Source organism: Platichthys flesus, chromosome 20 (assembly GCF_949316205.1).
Source record: "Platichthys flesus chromosome 20, fPlaFle2.1, whole genome shotgun sequence".
NCBI classification, from domain to species: domain Eukaryota; kingdom Metazoa; phylum Chordata; class Actinopteri; order Pleuronectiformes; family Pleuronectidae; genus Platichthys; species Platichthys flesus.
In genome coordinates this window covers 1977645-1999699 of record NC_084964.1, presented here as the reverse complement: position 1 = coordinate 1999699, position 22055 = coordinate 1977645, and the positions used below count along the sequence as shown (strand labels likewise).

The following is a 22055-nucleotide window of genomic DNA, read 5'->3' as shown; positions in this document are numbered from 1 at the left end:
AATGTTAGAATGCAAGAAATATGTTTCATGAGAAGTAAAACCCTTTACCTTTAATGTTTTCAGCACAAGTTCCGTGAACAAAAACAACCTGAACCATGTTGTCCAATTCTTTCGCAAGAAGATCAAACACACGCTTGTCATTGGTTAGGGATTCAATCTCTTGCAGTTTTCCATTCTAGTTTAGCTATAAAATCTAGACAAATTGATGGGTTTAATATATATATAATATTCTGATCAGCCGTTGATGTTTGCTTGGTGTGTGTGAACTCTATGGAATGTATTTGCTCTGTAGTATCCTTTAATAAGGAGTCTTTTAAGGTAAGACTTTGATCTGCATGCTGGTGCTCAATTCCGAATCTCAAAAGCTCCATAGCCCAACGTGGGGCTCGAAACCACGACCCTGAGATTAAAAGTGTCATGCTCTACCGAACTGAGCTGGCGCTTCTTCCAAATAACTTCCCATCACAATAGAAATGTTAGAATGCAAGAAATATGTTTCATGAGAAGTAAAACCTTCTTGTATGAAAAAAACCTAGGTCTGAGATAATGATGAGATTGCAGAATAAGTTTTACATTTAATATTTTTGAGCACAAGTTCCGTGAACAGAAACCGCCTGAACCATGTTGTCCAATTCTTTCGCAAGAAGATCAAACACACGCTTGTCATTGGTTAGGGATTCAATCTCTTGCAGTTTTCCATTCTAGTTTAGCTATATAATCTAGACAAATTGATGGGTTTAATATATATATAATATTCTGATCAGCCGTTGATGTTTGCTTGGTGTGTGTGTGAACTCTATGGAATGTATTTGCTCTGAAGTATCCTTTAATAAGGAGTCTTTTAAGCTAAGACTTTGATCTGCATGCTGGTGCTCGATTCCTAACCTTAAAATCTTCATAGCCCAACGTGGGGCTTGAAACCACGACCCTGAGATTAGGAGTCTCATGCTCTACCGAAATGAGCTGGCCGGGCTTCTTCCTCATAACTTCCCATCACAATAGAAATGTTAGAATGCAAGAAATATGTTTCATGAGAAGTAAAACCCTCTTGTATGAAAACAACCTAGGTCTGAGATAATGATGATATTACAGAATAAGTTTTACCTTTCATGTTTTCAGCACAAGTTCCGTGAACAAAAACCGCCTGAACCATGTTGTCCAATTCTTTCGAAAGAAGATCAAACACACGCTTGTCATTGGTTAGGGATTCAATCTCTTGCAGTTTTCCATTCTAGTTTAGCTATATAATCTAGACAAATTGATGGGTTTAATATATATATAATATTCTGATCAGCCGTTGATGTTTGCTTGGTGTGTGTGAACTCTATGGAATGTATTTGCTCTGAAGTATCCTTTAATAAGGAGTCTTTTAAGCTAAGACTTTGATCTGCATGCTGGTGCTCAATTCCGAATCTCAAAAGCTCCATGAAATATGTTTCATGAGAAGTAAAACCCTCTTGTATGAAAACAACCTAGGTCTGAGATAATGATCAGATTACAGAATAAGTTTTACCTTTAATGTTTTCAGCACAAGTTCCGTGAACAAAAACACACTGAACCATGTTGTCCAATTCTTTCGCAAGAAGACCAAACCAACGCTTGTCATTGGTTAGGGATTCAATCTCTTGCAGTTTTCCATTCTAGTTAAGCTAGATAATCTAGACAAATTGATGGGTTCAGTATATATATATATTTCTGATCAGACGTTGATGTTTGCTTGGTGTGTGTGAACTCTATGGAATGTATTTGCTCTGAAGTATCCTTTAATAAGGAGTCTTTTAAGCTAAGATTTTCATCTGCATGCTGGTTCTCAATTCCTAACCTTAAAATCTCTGTAGCCCAACATGGGTCTCGAACCCACGACCCTGAGATTAAGACTGTCTTGCTCTATCGAACTGAGCTGGCGCTTCTTCCAAATAACTTCCCATCATAACAGAAATGGTAGAATGCAAGAAATATGTTTCATGAGAAGTAAAACCCTCTTGTATGAAAACAACCTAGGTCTGAGATAATGAGGAGATTACCGAATAAGTTTTACCTTTAATATTTTTGAGCACAAGTTTCGTGAACAAAAACCGCCTGAACCATGTTGTCCAATTCTTTCGCAAGAAGATCAAACACACGCTTGTCATTGGTTAGGGATTCAATCTCTTGCAGTTTTCCATTCAAGTTTAGCTATAAAATCTAGACAAATTGATGGGTTTAATATATATATAATTGATCAGCCGTTGATGTTTGCTTGGTGTGTGTGAACTCTATGGAATGTATTTGCTCTGTAGTATCCTTTAATAAGGAGTCTTTTAAGGTAAGACTTTGATCTGCATGCTGGTGCTCAATTCCGAATCTCAAAAGCTCCATAGCCCAACGTGGGGCTCGAAACCACGACCCTGAGATTAAAAGTGTCATGCTCTACCGAACTGAGCTGGCGCTTCTTCCAAATAACTTCCCATCACAATAGAAATGTTAGAATGCAAGAAATATGTTTCATGAGAAGTAAAACCTTCTTGTATGAAAACAACCTAGGTCTGAGATAATGATGAGATTACCGAATAAGTTTTACCTTTATATTTTTGAGCACAAGTTCCGTGAACAAAAACCGCCTGAACCATGTTGTCCAATTCTTTCGAAAGAAGATCAAACACACGCTTGTCATTGGTTAGGGATTCAATCTCTTGCAGTTTTCCATTCTAGTTTAGCTATAAAATCTAGACAAATTGATGGGTTTAATATATATATAATATTCTGATCAGCCGTTGATGTTTGCTTGGTGTGTGTGAACTCTATGGAATGTATTTGCTCTGAAGTATCCTTTAATAAGGAGTATTTTAAGCTAAGACTTTGATCTGCATGCTGGTGCTCAATTCCTAACCTTAAAATCTCCATTGCCCAACGTGGGGCTCGAACCCACGACCCTGAGATTAAGAGTCTCATGCTCTACCGAACTGAGCTAGCGGGGCTTCTTCCTTATAACTTCCCATCACAATAGAAATGTTAGAATGCAAGAAATATGTTTCATGAGAAGTAAAACCCTCTTGTATGAAAACAACCTAGGTCTGAGGTAATGATCAGTTTACAGAATACATTTTACCTTTAATGTTTTTGAGCACAAGTTCCGTGAACAAAAACAACCTGAACCATGTTGTCCAATTATTTCGCAAGAAGATCAAACTCACGCTTGTCATTGGTTAGGGATTCAATCTCTTGCAGTTTTCCATTCTAGTTTAGCTATATAATCTAGACAAATTGATGGGTTTAATATATATATAATATTCTGATCAGCCGTTGATGTTTGCTTGGTGTGTGTGAACTCTATGGAATGTATTTGCTCTGTAGTATCCTTTAATAAGGAGTCTTTTAAGCTAAGACTTTGATCTGCTTGCTGGTGCTCAATTCCGAATCTCAAAAGCTCCATAGCCGAACGTGGGGCTCGAAACCACGACCCTGAGATTAAGAGTGTCATGCTCTACCGAACTGAGCTAGCCTGGCATCTTCCTTATAACTTCCCATCACAATAGAAATGTTAGAATGCAAGAAATATGTTTCATGAGAAGTAAAACCCTCTTGTATGAAAACAACCTAGGTCTGAGATAATGATCAGATTACAGAATAAGTTTTACCTTTAATGTTTTCAGCACAAGTTCGGTGAACAAAAACACCCTGAACCATGTTGTCCAATTCTTTCGCAAGAAGACCAAACCAACGCTTGTCATTGGTTAGGGATTCAATCTCTTGCAGTTTTCCATTCTAGTTTAGCTATATAATCTAGACAAATTGATGGGTTTAATATATATATAATATTCTGATCAGCCGTTGATGTTTGCTTGGTGTGTGTGAACTCTATGGAATGTATTTGCTCTGAAGTATCCTTTAATAAGGAGTCTTTTAAGCTAAGACTTTGATCTGTATGCTGGTGCTCAATTCCTAATCTTAAAATCTCTGTAGCCCAATTTGGGGCTCGAACCCACAACCCTGAGATTAAGAGTGTCATGCTCTATCGAACTGAGCTGGCGCTTCTTCCAAATAACTTCCCATCATAATATAAATGTTAGAATGCAAGAAATATGTTTCATGAGAAGTAAAACCCTCTTGTATGAAAACAACCTAGATCTGAGATAATGATCAGATTACAGAATACATTTTACCTTTAATGTTTTTGAGCACAAGTTCCGTGAAGAAAAACAACCTGAACCATGTTGTCCAATTATTTCGCAAGAAGATCAAACCAACGCTTGTCATTGGTTAGGGATTCAATCTCTTGCAGTTTTCCATTCTAGTTAGGCTAGAAAATCTAGACAAATTGATGGGTTCAATATGTATATAATTTTCTGATCAGCTGTTGATGTTTGCTTGGTGTGTGTGAACTCTATGGAATGTATTTTCTCTTTAGTATCCTTTAATAAGGAGTATTTTAAGCTAAGACTTTCATCTGTATGCTGGTGCTCAATTCCTAACCTTAAAAACTCTGTAGCCCAACTTGGGGCTCGAACCCACAACCCTGAGATTAAGAGTGTCATGCTCTATCGAACTGAGCTGGAGCTTCTTCCAAATAACTTCCCATCATAATAGAAATGTTAGAATGCAAGAAATATGTTTCATGAGAAGTAAAACCCTCTTGTATGAAAACAACCTAGGTCTGAGATAATGATGAGATTACCGAATAAGTTTTACCTTTAATATTTTTGAGCACAAGTTCCGTGAACAAAAACCGCCTGAACCATGTTGTCCAATTGTTTTGCAAGGAGATCAAACACACGCTTGTCATTGGTTAGGGATTCAATCTCTTGCAGTTTTCCATTCTAGTTTAGCTATATAATCTAGACAAATTGATGGGTTTAATATGTATATAATATTCTGATCAGCCGTTGATGTTTGCTTGGTGTGTGTGAACTCTATGGAATGTATTTGCTCTGAAGTATCCTTTAATAAGGAGTCTTTTAAGCTAAGAGTTCGATCTGCATGCTGGTGCTCAATTCCGAATCTCAAAAGCTCCATAGCCCAACGTGGGGCTCGAACCCACGACCCTGAGATTAAGAGTCTCATGCTCTACCGAACTGAGCTAGCCGGGCTTCTTCCATATAACTTCCCATCACAATAGAAATGCTAGAATGCAAGAAATATGTTTCATGAGAAGTAAAACCCTCTTGTATGAAAACAACCTAGGTCTGAGGTAATGATCAGTTTACAGAATACATTTTACCTTTAATGTTTTTGAGCACAAGTTCCGTGAACAAAAACAACCTGAACCATGTTGTCCAATTATTTCGCAAGAAGATCAAACCAACGCTTGTCATTGGTTAGGGATTCAATCTCTTGCAGTTTTCCATTCTAGTTAGGCTAGATAATCTAGACAAATTGATGGGTTCAATATATATTTATAATTTACTGATCAGACGTTGATGTTTGCTTGGTGTGTGTGAACTCTATGGAATGTATTTGCTCTGAAGTATCCTTTAATAAGGAGTCTTTTAAGCTAAGACTTTCATCTGCATGCTGGTGCTCAATTCCTAACCTTAAAATCTCCATAGCCCAACGTGGGGCTCGAACCCACGAGCCTGAGATTAAGAGTGTCATGCTCTATCGAACTGAGCTGGCGCTTCTTCCAAATAACTTCCCATCATAATAGAAATGTTAGAATGCAAGAAATATGTTTCATGAGAAGTAAAACCCTCTTGTATGAAAACAACCTAGGTCTGAGTTAATGATCAGTTTACAGAATAAGTTTTACCTTTAATATTTTTGAGCACAAGTTACGTGAACAAAAACAACCTGAACCATGTTGTCCAATTATTTCGCAAGAAGATCAAACCAACGCTTGTCAATGGTTAGGGATTCAATCTCTTGCAGTTTTCCATTCTAGTTAGGCTAGATAATCTAGACAAATTGATGGGTTCAATATATATATAATTTACTGATCAGACGTTGATGTTTGCTTGGTGTGTGTGAACTCTATGGAATGTATTTGCTCTGAAGTATCCTTTAATAAGGAGTCTTTTAAGCTAAGACTTTCATCTGCATGCTGGTGCTCAATTCCTAACCTTAAAATCTCCATAGCCCAACGTGGGGCTCGACCCACGACCCTGAGATTAAGAGTGTCATGCTCTATCGAACTGAGCTGGCGCTTTTCCCAAATATTTTCCCATCATAATAGAAATGTTAGAATGCAAGAAATATGTTTCATGAGAAGTAAAACCCTCTTGTATGAAAACAGCCTAGGTCTGAGATAATGATGAGATTACCGAATAAGTTTTACCTTTAATATTTTTGAGCACAAGTTACGTAAACAAAAACTGCCTGAACCATGTTGTCCAATCCTTTCGCAAGAAGATCAAACACACGCTTGTCATTGGTTAGGGATTCAATCTCTTGCAGTTTTCCATTCTAGTTAAGCTAGATAATCTAGACAAATTGATGGGTTCAATATATATATAATTTTCTGATCAGGCGTTGATGTTTGCTTGGTGTGTGTGAACTCTATGGAATGTATTTGCTCTGAAGTATCCTTTAATAAGGAGTATTTTAAAATAAGACTTTGATCTGGTGCTCAATTCCTAACCTTAAAATCTCCATAGCCCAACGTGGGGCTCGAACCCACGACCCTGAGATTAAGAGTCTCAAGCTCTACCGAACTGAGCTAGCCGGGCTTCTTCCTTATAACTTCCCATCACAATAGAAATGTTAGAATGCAAGAAATGTGTTTCATGACAAGTAAAACCCTCTTGTATGAAAACAACCTAGGTCTGAGATAATGATCAGATTACAGAATAAGTTTTACCTTTAATGTTTTCAGCACAAGTTCCGTGAACAAAAACACCCTGAACCATGTTGTCCAATTCTTTCGCAAGAAGACCAAACCAACACTTGTCATTGGTTAGGGATTCAATCTCTTGCAGTTTTCCATTCTAGTTAAGCTAGATAATCTAGACAAATTGATGGGTTCAGTATATATATATATTTCTGATCAGACGTTGATGTTTGCTTGGTGTGTGTGAACTCTATGGAATGTATTTGCTCTGAAGTATCCTTTAATAAGGAATCTTTTAAGCTAAGACTTTCATCTGCATGCTGGTTCTCAATTCCTAACCTTAAAATCTCTGTATTCCAACATGGGTCTCGAACCCACGACCCTGATATTAAGACTGTCTTGCTCTATCGAACTGAGCTGGCGCTTCTTCCAAATAACTTCCCATCATAACAGAAATGGTAGAATGCAAGAAATATGTTTCATGAGAAGTAAAACCCTCTTGTATGAAAACAACCTAGGTCTGAGATAATGAGGAGATTACCGAATAAGTTTTACCTTTAATATTTTTGAGCACAAGTTCCGTGAACAAAAACCGCCTGAACCATGTTGTCCAATTCTTTCGCAAGAAGATCAAACACACGCTTGTCATTGGTTAGGGATTCAATCTCTTGCAGTTTTCCATTCTAGTTTAGCTATAAAATCTAGACAAATTGATTGGTTTAATATATATATAATTGATCAGCCGTTGATGTTTGCTTGGTGTGTGTGAACTCTATGGAATGTATTTGCTCTGTAGTATCCTTTAATAAGGAGTCTTTTAAGGTAAGACTTTGATCTGCATGCTGGTGCTCAATTCCGAATCTCAAAAGCTCCATAGCCCAACGTGGGGCTCGAAACCACGACCCTGAGATTAAAAGTGTCATGCTCTACCGAACTGAGCTAGCCGGGCTTCTTCCTTATAGCTTCACATCACAATAGAAATGTTAGAATGCAAGAAATATGTTTCATGACAAGTAAAACGCTCTTGTATGAAAACAACCTAGGTCTGAGATAATGATCAGATTACAGAATAAGTTTTACCTTTAATGTTTTTGAGCACAAGTTCCGTGAACAAAAACAACCTGAACCATGTTGTCCAATTATTTCGCAAGAAGATCAAACCAACGCTTGTCATTGGTTAGGGATTCAATCTCTTGCAGTTTTCCATTCTAGTTAAGCTAGATAATCTAGACAAATTGATGGGTTCAGTATATATATAATTTTCTGATCAGACGTTGATGTTTGCTTGGTGTGTGTGAACTCTATGGAATGTATTTGCTCTGAAGTATCCTTTAATAAGGAGTATTTTAAGCTAAGACTTTGATCTGCATGCTGGTGCTCAATTCCTAACCTTAAAATCTCCATAGCCCAACGTGGGGCTCGAACCCACGACCCTGTGATTAAGAGTCTCATGCTCTACCGAACTGAGCTGGCGCTTCTTCCAAATAACTTCCCATCACAATAGAAATGTTAGAATGCAAGAAATATGTTTCATGAGAAGTAAAACCCTCTTGTATGAAAACAACCTAGGTCTGAGATAATGATCAGATTACAGAATACATTTTACCTTTAATGTTTTTGAGCACAAGTTCCGTGAACAAAAACCGCCTGAACCATGTTGTCCAATTCTTTCGCAAGAAGATCAAACACACGCTTGACATTGGTTAGGGATTCAATCTCTTGCAGTTTTCCATTCTAGTTTAGCTATATAATCTAGACAAATTGATGGGTTTAATATATATATAATATTCTGATCAGCCGTTGATGGTTGCTTGGTGTGTGTGAACTCTATGGAATGTATTTGCTCTGAAGTATCCTTTAATAAGGAGTCTTTTAAGCTAAGACTTTGATCTGCATGCTGGTGCTCAATTCCGAATCTCAAAATCTCCATAGCCCAACTTGGGGCTCGAAACCACGAACCTGAGATTAAGAGTCTCAAGCTCTACCGAAATGAGCTGGCCGGGCTTCTTCCTCATAACTTCCCATCACAATAGAAATGTTAGAATGCAAGAAATATGTTTCATGAGAAGTAAAACCCTCTTGTATGAAAACAACCTAGGTCTGAGATAATGATGAGATTACAGAATAAGTTTTACCTTTCATGTTTTCAGCACAAGTTCCGTGAACAAAAACCGCCTGAACCATGTTGTCCAATTCTTTCGAAGAAGATCAAACACACGCTTGTCATTGGTTAGGGATTCAATCTCTTGCAGTTTTCCATTCTAGTTTAGCTATATAATCTAGACAAATTGATGGGTTTAATATATATATAATATTCTGATCAGCCGTTGATGTTTGCTTGGTGTGTGTGAACTCTATGGAATGTATTTGCTCTGAAGTATCCTTTAATAAGGAGTCTTTTAAGCTAAGACTTTGATCTGCATGCTGGTGCTCAATTCCGAATCGCAAAAGCTCCATAGCCCAACGTGGGGCTCGAAACCACGACCCTGAGATTAAGAGTCTCATGCTCTACCGAACTGAGCTAGCCGGGCTTCTTCCTTATAGCTTCACATCACAATAGAAATGTTAGAATGCAAGAAATATGTTTCATGACAAGTAAAACGCTCTTGTATGAAAACAACCTAGGTCTGAGATAATGATCAGATTACAGAATAAGTTTTACCTTTAATGTTTTTGAGCACAAGTTCCGTGAACAAAAACAACCTGAACCATGTTGTCCAATTATTTCGCAAGAAGATCAAACCAACGCTTGTCATTGGTTAGGGATTCAATCTCTTGCAGTTTTCTATTCTAGTTAAACTAGATAATCTAGACAAATTGATGGGTTCAGTATATATATAATTTTCTGATCAGACGTTGATGTTTGCTTGGTGTGTGTGAACTCTATGGAATGTATTTGCTCTGAAGTATCCTTTAATAAGGAGTCTTTTAAGCTAAGACTTTGATCTGCATGCTGGTGCTCAATTCCGAATCTCAAAATCTCCATAGCCCATTTTGGGGCTCGAAACCACGAACCTGAGATTAAGAGTCTCATGCTCTACCGAAATGAGCTGGCCGGGCTTCTTCCTCATAACTTCCCATCACAATAGAAATGTTAGAATGCAAGAAATATGTTTCATGAGAAGTAAAACCCTCTTGTATGAAAACAACCTAGGTCTGAGATAATGATGAGATTACAGAATAAGTTTTACCTTTCATGTTTTCAGCACAAGTTCCGTGAACAAAAACCGCCTGAACCATGTTGTCCAATTCTTTCGAAGAAGATCAAACACACGCTTGTCATTGGTTAGGGATTCAATCTCTTGCAGTTTTCCATTCTAGTTTAGCTATATAATCTAGACAAATTGATGGGTTTAATATATATATAATATTCTGATCAGCCGTTGATGTTTGCTTGGTGTGTGTGAACTCTATGGAATGTATTTGCTCTGAAGTATCCTTTAATAAGGAGTCTTTTAAGCTAAGACTTTGATCTGCATGCTGGTGCTCAATTCCGAATCGCAAAAGCTCCATAGCCCAACGTGGGGCTCGAAACCACGACCCTGAGATTAAGAGTGTCATGCTCTATCGAACTGAGCTGGCGCTTCTTCCAAATAACTTCCCATCATAACAGAAATGGTAGAATGCAAGAAATATGTTTCATGAGAAGTAAAACCCTCTTGTATGAAAACAACCTAGGTCTGAGATAATGATGAGATTACCGAATAAGTTTTACCTTTAATATTTTTGAGCACAAGTTCCGTGAACAAAAACCGCCTGAACCATGTTTTCCAATTCTTTCGCAAGAAGATCAAACACACGCTTGTCATTGGTTAGGGATTCAATCTCTTGCAGTTTTCCATTCTAGTTTAGCTATAAAATCTAGACAAATTGATGGGTTTAATATATATATAATTGATCAGCCGTTGATGTTTGCTTGGTGTGTGTGAACTCTATGGAATGTATTTGCTCTGTAGTATCCTTTAATAAGGAGTCTTTTAAGGTAAGACTTTGATCTGCATGCTGGTGCTCAATTCCGAATCTCAAAAGCTCCATAGCCCAACGTGGGGCTCGAAACTACGACCCTGAGATTAAAAGTGTCATGCTCTACCGAACTGAGCTGGCGCTTCTTCCAAATAACTTCCCATCACAATAGAAATGTTAGAATGCAAGAAATATGTTTCATGACCAGTAAAACCCTCTTGTATGAAAACAACATAGGTCTGAGATAATGATCAGATTACAGAATAAGTTTTACCTTTAATGTTTTCAGCACAAGTTCCGTGAACAAAAACACCCTGAACCATGTTGTCCAATTCTTTCGCAAGAAGACCAAACCAACGCTTGTCAATGGTTAGGGATTCAATCTCTTGCAGTTTTCTATTCTAGTTAAACTAGATAATCTAGACAAATTGATGGGTTTAGTATATATATAATTTTCTGATCAGACGTTGATGTTTGCTTGGTGTGTGTGAACTCTATGGAATGTATTTGCTCTGAAGTATCCTTTAATAAGGAGTATTTTAAGCTAAGACTTTGATCTGCATGCTGGTGCTCAATTCCTAACCTTAAAATCTCCATAGCCCAACGTGGGGCTCGAACCCACGAACCTGAGATTAAGAGTCTCATGCTCTACCGAACTGAGCTAGCGGGGCTTCTTCCTTATAACTTCCCATCACAATAGAAATGTTAGAATGCAAGAAATATGTTTCATGAGAAGTAAAACCCTCTTGTATGAAAACAACCTAGGTCTGAGGTAATGATCAGTTTACAGAATACATTTTACCTTTAATGTTTTTGAGCACAAGTTCCGTGAACAAAAACAACCTGAACCATGTTGTCCAATTATTTCGCAAGAAGATCAAACTCACGCTTGTCATTGGTTAGGGATTCAATCTCTTGCAGTTTTCCATTCTAGTTTAGCTATATAATCTAGACAAATTGATGGGTTTAATATATATATAATATTCTGATCAGCCGTTGATGTTTGCTTGGTGTGTGTGAACTCTATGGAATGTATTTGCTCTGAAGTATCCTTTAATAAGGAGTCTTTTAAGCTAAGACTTTGATCTGAATGCTGGTGCTCAATTCCTAACCTTAAAATCTCCATAGCCCAACGTGGGGCTCGAACCCACGACCCTGTGATTAAGAGTCTCATGCTCTACCGAACTGAGCTAGCCGGGCTTCTTCCTTACAACTTCCCATCACAATAGAAATGTTAGAATGCAAGAAATATGTTTCATGAGAAGTAAAACCTTCTTGTATGAAAACAACCTAGGTCTGAGATAATGATCAGATTACAGAATACATTTTACCTTTAATATTTTTGAGCACAAGTTCCGTGAACAAAAACCGCCTGAACGATGTTGTCCAATTCTTTCGCAAGAAGACCAAACCAACGCCTGTCATTGGTTAGGGATTCAATCTCTTGCAGTTTTCCATTCTAGTTAAGCTAGATAATCTAGACAAATTGATGGGTTCAGTATATATATAATTTTCTGATCAGACGTTGATGTTTGCTTGGTGTGTGTGAACTCTATGGAATGTATTTGCTCTGAAGTATCCCTTAATAAGGAGTCTTTTAAGCTAAGACTTTGATCTGCATGCTGGTGCTCAATTCCTAACCTTAAAATCTCCATAGCCCAACGTGGGGCTCGAACCCACGACCCTGAGATTAAGAGTCTCATGCTCTATCGAACTGAGCTGGCGCTTCTTCCAAATAACTTCCAATCATAACAGAATTGTTAGAATGCAAGAAATATGTTTCATGAGAAGTAAAACCCTCTTGTATGAAAACAACCTAGGTCTGAGATAATGATGAGATTACCAAATAAGTTTTACCTTTAATGTTTTTGAGCACAAGTTCCGTGAACAAAAACCGCCTGAACCATGTTGTCCAATTCTTTCGCAAGAAGATCAAACACACGCTTGACATTGGTTAGGGATTCAATCTCTTGCAGTTTTCCATTCTAGTTTAGCTGTATAATCTAGACAAATTGATGGGTTTAATATATATATAATATTCTGATCAGCCGTTGATGGTTGCTTGGTGTGTGTGAACTCTATGGAATGTATTTGCTCTGAAGTATCCTTTAATAAGGAGTCTTTTAAGCTAAGACTTGATCTGCATGCTGGTGCTCAATTCCGAATCTCAAAATCTCCATAGCCCAAATTGGGGCTCGAAACCACGAACCTGAGATTAAGAGTCTCATGCTCTACCGAAATGAGCTGGCCGGGCTTCTTCCTCATAACTTCCCATCACAAAGAAATGTTAGAATGCAAGAAATATGTTTCATGAGAAGTAAAACCCTCTTGTATGAAAACAACCTAGGTCTGAGATAATGATGAGATTACAGAATAAGTTTTACCTTTCATGTTTTCAGCACAAGTTCCGTGAACAAAAACCGCCTGAACCATGTTGTCCAATTCTTTCGCAAAAAGATCAAACACACGCTTGTCATTGGTTAGGGATTCAATCTCTTGCAGTTTTCCATTCTAGTTAAACTAGATAATCTAGACAAATTGATTGGTTCAATATATATATAATTTTCTGATCAGCCGTTGATGTTTGCTTGGTGTATGTGAACACTATGGAATGTATTTTCTCTGAAGTATTCTTTAATAAGGAGTCTTTTAAGCTAAGACTTTGAACTGCATGCTGGTACTCAATTCCTAAACTTAAAATCTCCATAGCCCAACGTGGGGTTCGAACCCACGACCCTGAGATTAAGAGTCTCATGCTCTACCGAACTGAGCCAGCCGGGCTTCTTCCTTATAACTTCCCATCACAATAGAAATGTTAGAATGCAAGAAATATGTTTCATGAGAAGTTAAACCCTCTTGTATGAAAACAACCTAGGTCTGAGATAATGATCAGATTACAGAATACATTTTACCTTTAATGTTTTTGAGCACAAGTTCCGTGAACAAAAACCGCCTGAACCATGTTGTCCAATTCTTTCGCAAAAAGATCAAACACACGCTTGACATTGGTTAGGGATTCAATCTCTTGCAGTTTTCCATTCTAGTTAAGCTATATAATCTAGACAAATTGATGGGTTTAATATATATAAAATATTCTGATCAGCCGTTGATGTTTGCTTGGTGTGTGTGAACTGTATGGAAAGTATTTGCTCTGAAGTATCCTTTAATAAGGAGTCTTTTAAGCTAAGACTTTGATCTGCATGCTGGTGCTCAATTCCGAATTTCAAAAGCTCCATAGCCCAATGTGGGGCTCGAACCCACGACCCTGAGATTAAAAGTGTGATGCTCTACCGAACTGAGCTGGCGCTTCTTCCAAATAAATTCCCATCACAATAGAAATGTTAGAATGCAAGAAATATGTTTCATGAGAAGTAAAACCTTCTTGTATGAAAACAACCTAGGTCTGAGATAATGATCAGATTACAGAATACATTTTACCTTTAATGTTTTTGAGCACAAGTTCCGTGAAGAAAAACAACCTGAACCATGTTGTCCAATTGTTTCGCAAGAAGATCAAACCAACGCTTGTCATTGGTTAGGGATTCAATCTCTTGCAGTTTTCCATTCTAGTTAGGCTAGAAAATCTAGAAAAATTGATGGGTTCAATATATATATAATTTTCTGATCAGCCGTTGATGTTTGCTTGGTGTGTGTGAACTCTATGGAATGTATTTTCTCTTTAGTATCCTTTAATAAGGAGTCTTTTAAGCTAAGACTTTCATCTGTATGCTGGTGCTCAATTCCTTACCTTAAAATCTCTGTAGCCCAACGTGGGGCTCGAACCCACGACACTGAGATTAAGAGTGTAATGCTCTATCGAACTTAGCTGGCGATTCTTCCAAATAACTTCCCATCATAATAGAAATGTTAGAATGCAAGAAATATGTTTCATGAGAAGTAAAACCTTCTTGTATGAAAACAACCTAGGTCTGAGATAATGATGAGATTACCGAATAAGTTTTACCTTTATATTTTTGAGCACAAGTTCCCTGAACAAAAACCGCCTGAACCATGTTGTCCAATTCTTTCACAAGAAGACCAAACCAACGCTTGTCATTGGTTAGGGATTCAATCTCTTGCAGTTTTCCATTCTAGTTAAGGTAGATAATCTAGACAAATTGATGGGTTCAATATATATATCATTTTCTGATCAGCCGTTGATGTTTGCTTGGTGTGTGTGAACACTATGGAATGTGTTTGCTCTGAAGAATTCTTTAATAAGGAGTCTTTTAAGCTAAGACTTTGATCTGCATGCTGGTGCTCAATTCCGAATCTCAAAAGCTCCATAGCCCAACATGGGGCTCGAAACCACGACCCTGAAATTAAGAGTCTCATGCTCTACCGAACTGAGCTAGCCTGGCATCTTCCTTATAACTTCCCATCACAATAGAAATGTTAGAATGCAAGAAATATGTTTCATGAGAAGTAAAACCCTCTTGTATGAAAACAACCTAGGTCAGAGATAATGATGAGATTACAGAATAAGTTTTACCTTTCATGTTTTCAGCACAAGTTCCGTGAACAAAAACCGCCTGAACCATGTTGTCCAATTCTTTCGCAAGAAGATCAAACACACGCTTGTCATTGGTTAGGGATTCAATCTCTTGCAGTTTTCCATTCTAGTTTAGCTATATAATCTAGACAAATTGATGGGTTTAATATATATATAATATTCTGATCAGCCGTTGATGTTTGCTTGGTGTTTGTGAACTCTATGGAATGTATTTGCTCTGAAGTATCCTTTAATAAGGAGTCTTTTAAGCTAAGACTTTGATCTGCATGCTGGTGCTCAATTCCTAACCTTAAAATCTCCATAGCCCAACGTGGGGCTCGAACCCACAACCCTGAGATTAAAAGTGTCATGCTCTACCGAACTGAGCTGGCGCTTCTTCCAAATAACTTCCCATCACAATAGAAATGTTAGAATGCAAGAAATATGTTTCATGAGAAGTAAAACCTTCTTGTATGAAAACAACCTAGGTCTGAAATAATGATGAGATTACACAATATGTTTTACATTTAATATTTTTGAGCACAAGTTCTGTGAACAAAAACCGCCTGAACCATGTTGTCCAATTCTTTCGCAAGAAGATCAAACACACGCTTGTCATTGGTTAGGGATTCAATCTCTTGCAGTTTTCCATTCTAGTTAAGCTAGATAATCTAGACAAATTGATGGGTTCAATATATATATAATTTTCTGATCAGCCGTTGATGTTTGCTTGGTGTGTGTGAACACTATGGAATGTATTTTCTCTGAAGTATCCTTTAATAAGGAGTCTTTTAAGATAAGACTTTGATCTGCATGCTGGTGCTCAATTCCTAACCTTAAAATCTCCATAGCCCAACGTGGGGCTCGAAACCACGACCCTGAGATTAAGAGTCTCATGCTCTACCGAACTGAGCTGGCCGGGCTTCTTCCTCATAACTTCCCATCACAATAGAAATGTTAGAATGCAAGAAATATGTTTCATGAGAAGTAAAACCCTCTTGTATGAAAACAACCTAGGTCTGAGATAATGATGAGATTACAGAATAAGTTTTATCTTTCATGTTTTCAGCACAAGTTCCGTGAACAAAAACACCCTGAACCATGTTGTCCAATTATTTCGCAAGAATATCAAACCGACGCTTGTCATTGGTTAGGGATTCAATCTCTTGCAGTTTTCCATTCTAGTTAGGCTAGAAAATCTAGAAAAATTGATGGGTTCAATATATATATAATTTTCCGATCAGCCGTTGATGTTTGCTTGGTGTGTGTGAACTCTATGGAATGTATTTTCTCTTTAGTATCCTTTAATAAGGAGTCTTTTAAGCTAAGACTTTCATCTGTATGCTGGTGCTCAATTCCTAACCTTAAAATCTCTGTAGCCCAACGTGGGGCTCGAACCCACGACCCTGAGATTAAGAGTGTCATGCTCTATCAAACTGAGCTGGCGCTTCTTCCTAATATTTCCCATCATAATAGAAATGTTAGAATGCAAGAAATATGTTTCATGAGAAGTAAAACCCTCTTGTATGAAAACAACCTAGGTCTGAGATAATGATGAGATTACCGAATAAGTTTTACCTTTAATGTTTTCAGCACAAGTTCCGTGAACAAAAACACCCCAAACCATGTTGTCCAATTCTTTCGCAAGAAGACCAAACCAACGCTTGTCGTTGGTTAGGGATTCAATCTCTTGCAGTTTTCCATTCTAGTTTAGCTATATAATCTAGACAAATTGATGGGTTTAATATATATATAATATTCTGATCAGCCGTTGATGTTTGCTTGGTGTTTGTGAACTCTATGGAATGTATTTGCTCTGAAGTATCCTTTAATAAGGAGTCTTTTAAGCTAAGACTTTGATCTGCATGCTGGTGCTCAATTCCTAACCTTAAAATCTCCATAGCCCAACGTGGGGCTCGAACCCACAACCCTGAGATTAAAAGTGTCATGCTCTACCGAACTGAGCTGGCGCTTCTTCCAAATAACTTCCCATCACAATAGAAATGTTAGAATGCAAGAAATATGTTTCATGAGAAGTAAAACCTTCATGTATGAAAACAACCTAGGTCTGAATTAATGATGAGATTACACAATATGTTTTACATTTAATATTTTTGAGCACAAGTTCTGTGAACAAAAACCGCCTGAACCATGTTGTCCAATTCTTTCGCAAGAAGATCAAACACACGCTTGTCATTGGTTAGGGATTCAATCTCTTGCAGTTTTCCATTCTAGTTAAGCTAGATAATCTAGACAAATTGATGGGTTCAATATATATATAATTTTCTGATCAGCCGTTGATGTTTGCTTGGTGTGTGTGAACACTATGGAATGTATTTTCTCTGAAGTATCCTTTAATAAGGAGTCTTTTAAGATAAGACTTTGATCTGCATGCTGGTGCTCAATTCCTAACCTTAAAATCTCCATAGCCCAACGCGGGGCTCGAAACCACGACCCTGAGATTAAGAGTCTCATGCTCTACCGAACTGAGCTGGCCGGGCTTCTTCCTCATAACTTCCCATCACAATAGAAATGTTAGAATGCAAGAAATATGTTTCATGAGAAGTAAAACCCTCTTGTATGAAAACAACCTAGGTCTGAGATAATGATGAGATTACAGAATAAGTTTTATCTTTCATGTTTTCAGCACAAGTTCCGTGAACAAAAACACCCTGAACCATGTTGTCCAATTATTTCGCAAGAATATCAAACCGACGCTTGTCATTAGTTAGGGATTCAATCTCTTGCAGTTTTCCATTCTAGTTAGGCTAGAAAATCTAGAAAAATTGATGGGTTCAATATATATATAATTTTCCGATCAGCCGTTGATGTTTGCTTGGTGTGTGTGAACTCTATGGAATGTATTTTCTCTTTAGTATCCTTTAATAAGGAGTCTTTTAAGCTAAGACTTTCATCTGTATGCTGGTGCTCAATTCCTAACCTTAAAATCTCTGTAGCCCAACGTGGGGCTCGAACCCACGACCCTGAGATTAAGAGTGTCATGCTCTATCAAACTGAGCTGGCGCTTCTTCCTAATAATTCCCATCATAATAGAAATGTTAGAATGCAAGAAATATGTTTCATGAGAAGTAAAACCCTCTTGTATGAAAACAACCTAGGTCTGAGATAATGATGAGATTACCGAATAAGTTTTACCTTTAATATTTTTGAGCACAAGTTCCGTGAACAAAAAACGCCTGAACCATGTTGTCCAATTCTTTCGCAAGAAGATCAAACACACGCTTGTCATTGGTTAGGGATTCAATCTCTTGCAGTTTTCCATTCTAGTTTAGCTATATAATCTAGACAAATTGATGGGTTTAATATATATATAATATTCTGATCAGCCGTTGATGTTTGCTTAGTGTGTGTGAACTCTATGGAATGTATTTTCTATGAAGTATTCTTTAATAAGGAGTCTTTTAAGCTAAGACTTTGATCTGAATGCTGGTGCTCAATTCCGAATTTCAAAAGCTCCATAGCCCAACGTGGGTCTCGAACCCATGACCCTGAGATTAAGAGTCTCATGCTCTACCGAACTGAGCTAGCCGGGCTTCTTCCTTACAACTTCCCATCACAATAGAAATGTTAGAATGCAAGAAATATGTTTCATGAGAAGTAAAACCTTCTTGTATGAAAACAACCTAGGTCTGAGATAATGATCAGATTACAGAATACATTTTACCTTTAATATTTTTGAGCACAAGTTCCGTGAACAAAAACCGCCTGAACGATGTTGTCCAATTCTTTCGCAAGAAGACCAAACCAACGCCTGTCATTGGTTAGGGATTCAATCTCTTGCAGTTTTCCATTCTAGTTAAGCTAGATAATCTAGACAAATTGATGGGTTCAGTATATATATAATTTTCTGATCAGACGTTGATGTTTGCTTGGTGTGTGTGAACTCTATGGAATGTATTTGCTCTGAAGTATCCCTTAATAAGGAGTGTTTTAAGCTAAGACTTTGATCTGCATGCTGGTGCTCAATTCCTAACCTTAAAATCTCCATAGCCCAACGTGGGGCTCGAACCCATGACCCTGAGATTAAGAGTCTCATGCTCTACCGAACTGAGCTAGCCGGGCTTCTTCCGTATAACTTCCCATCACAATAGAAATGTTAGAATGCAAGAAATATGTTTCATGAGAAGTAAAACCCTCTTGTATGAAAACAACCTAGGTCTGAGGTAATGATCAGTTTACAGAATACATTTTACCTTTAATGTTTTTGAGCACAAGTTCCGTGAACAAAAACAACCTGAACCATGTTGTCCAATTATTTCGCAAGAAGATCAAACACACGCTTGTCATTGGTTAGGGATTCAATCTCTTGCAGTTTTCCATTCTAGTTAAGCTAGATAATCTAGACAAATTGATGGGTTCAGTATATATATAATTTTCTGATCATTCGTTGATGTTTGCTTGGTGTGTGAACTCTATGGAATGTATTTGCTCTGAAGTATCCTCTAATAAGGAGTCTTTTAAGCTAAGACTTTGATCTGCATGCTGGTGCTCAATTCCGAATCTCAAAAGCTCCATAGCCCAACGTGGGGCTCAAACCCACAACCCTGAGATTAAGAGTGTCATGCTCTATCGAAACTGAGCTGGCACTTCGAGGTGGTGTCCTGTAAACGGCGTGGGCTTTATAGATAATTGGCTAACTTTTTTGAGAAAACCTGGTCTTGTTAGGAGAGACGGCGTTCATCCCACTTGGGATGGAGCAGCTCTCTTATCTAGGAATATTACTAAGTCTATAACATGACAACCCATAGTTGGGACCAGGAAGCAGAGCTGCAGTGCTAAACACTTCTCTGCGCTCCCTCTGGATCAGTCACAAAACCCCATAGAGATTGTGTCTGTTCACCGTCCGATTAAATTATTGAAATTAAACAATAATAGAGCGAGAACTCCACACAAAAATTTAATACAAATTAAAACAACCTCTGAAACAATACAGGAAACCCAGACTTTTAAATGTGGTCTTTTAAACATTAGATCACTGGAAAAAAAGGCTCTTTTAGTTAATGAAATAGTCTCTGATTACAACATAGATTTATTGTCCCTCACTGAGACGTGGCTGCATCCTGATGATTATGTCAGTCTAAATGAATCTACTCCCCCCAGTCATATCAATTCACAGGTTCCTAGAGAAATTGGGCGAGGAGGTGGAGTTGCTGCTATTTTTAACTCCAGTCTATCAATTAATCCTAAACCTAAACTCAGCTACAAGTCATTTGAATGTCTGATTCTTAGTCTTCCACGCCAATCCAGGAACCACCAACAGCCAATCATATTTGCCGTAGTTTACCGTGCTCCCAGGGCTTATACTGAATTTTTAAAGGAATTCCCTGAGTTTTTATCAAACTTAGTCCTAAAGACCGATAAAATTATTATTGTTGGTGACTTTAATATTCATGTTGATAATAATAAAGATTGCCTTAGCGTAGCATTTATTTCAATACTAGACTCTATTGGTTTCAGTCAGTCTGTGCACAAACCTACTCATTGTGGTAACCACACACTTGACCTTGTATTATCGTACGGTGTCGCAATTGAAAATTTAACAGTACTTCCGCGCAATCCAGTTCTATCAGACCATAATTTAATAACCTTTGATTTTTCAATAACTGAATATATGCCACTAATAAAAAATTCATTTTCTAGATGTCTACCTGATAGTGCTGTAGCTAAATTTAAGGAAATAATCCCAATTACATTTAAACCCGTATTAGCAGTAGATATAAACAACAAATTCTTTAAAACCCTGAGCTCCATTGAGATCGACCACCTCGTCGATAGCTCTGCAGACTCATTACGATTAACATTAGACTCAATAGCGCCTCTAAAAAAGAAAAATGTCAAACATAGTAAATTAGCTCCGTGGTATAATTCCCAGACAAATGAGTTAAAACAATTATCAAGAAAACTAGAAAGGAAGTGGCGCTCCAGCAACAATGTTGAAAACCTCATAGACTGGAAGAATAGTGTTAAAGAATATAAAAAGGCTCTCCACAAAGTAAGAGCCGCCTACTATTCAAAACTAATAGAAGAGAATAAAAATAACCCCAGGTTTCTCTTCTGCACTGTAGCCAGGCTGACAGAGAGTCACACCTCCACCGAACCCAGTATTCCTCCATCCCTAAATAGCAATATCTTTATGACCTTTTTTAATGATAAAATTCAAACTATTAGAAATAAAATCAACCATCTCCTGCTCTCAATTGGCACTAATACCCTTCCAACAACAGAGATCTCAGAAACGGCTGAGAATCCTACCCATTACTTAGACAGCTTCTCTCTGATCACCCGTGATCAGTTTACCAAATTAATCTCAGGTTCTAAACCAACAACCTGTATCTTAGATCCCATTCCTACCAACTTACTTAAAGACATTCTGCCCCTAATTGATAGTTCGTTACTTAACATTATCAATCTGTCATTATCATCAGGTTATGTACCACAGTCTTTTAAAATAGCTGTCATCAAACCCCTACTCAAAAAACCCACCCTAGACCCAGAGGTTTTAGCCAATTACAGACCAATATCTAACCTCTCCTTCATTTCTAAAATCTTAGAAAAAGTGGTAGCCAATCAGCTGTGTGAGTTTCTCCAGGAAAATAATATATATGAAGACTTTCAATCGGGGTTTAGAGCCAATCACAGTACAGAGACAGCCTTGGCAAAAGTCACTAATGACCTTTTAATAGCCTCAGATCAGGGACTTGTGTCTGTCCTCGTTCTGTTAGATCTCAGTGCAGCATTCGACACAATTGACCATCAAATTTTATTACAAAGACTAAAACAGTTAATTAACATTAATGGAACCGCCCTTAACTGGTTTAAATCGTATTTTTCTGATCG

At 37.6% G+C, this 22055-nt stretch overlaps 5 non-coding genes across 5 annotated transcripts; all 5 read right to left on the bottom strand.

Moving 5' to 3' along the window:
* Window positions 1-899: 899 nt before the first annotated feature.
* trnar-ccu (transfer RNA arginine (anticodon CCU)) lies at window positions 900-973 on the bottom strand. The gene has a single exon. It is a non-coding gene; the product is annotated as a tRNA-Arg (tRNA).
* A 4019-nt stretch (window positions 974-4992) lies between these two features.
* On the bottom strand, window positions 4993-5066 carry trnak-cuu (transfer RNA lysine (anticodon CUU)). The gene has a single exon. It is a non-coding gene; the product is annotated as a tRNA-Lys (tRNA).
* A 1501-nt stretch (window positions 5067-6567) lies between these two features.
* Window positions 6568-6641, bottom strand: trnak-cuu (transfer RNA lysine (anticodon CUU)). Its single transcript has one exon. It is a non-coding gene; the product is annotated as a tRNA-Lys (tRNA).
* A 976-nt stretch (window positions 6642-7617) lies between these two features.
* Window positions 7618-7691, bottom strand: trnak-uuu (transfer RNA lysine (anticodon UUU)). The gene has a single exon. It is a non-coding gene; the product is annotated as a tRNA-Lys (tRNA).
* A 5721-nt stretch (window positions 7692-13412) lies between these two features.
* On the bottom strand, window positions 13413-13486 carry trnak-cuu (transfer RNA lysine (anticodon CUU)). The gene has a single exon. It is a non-coding gene; the product is annotated as a tRNA-Lys (tRNA).
* Between the last annotated feature and the right edge of the window lie 8569 nt (window positions 13487-22055).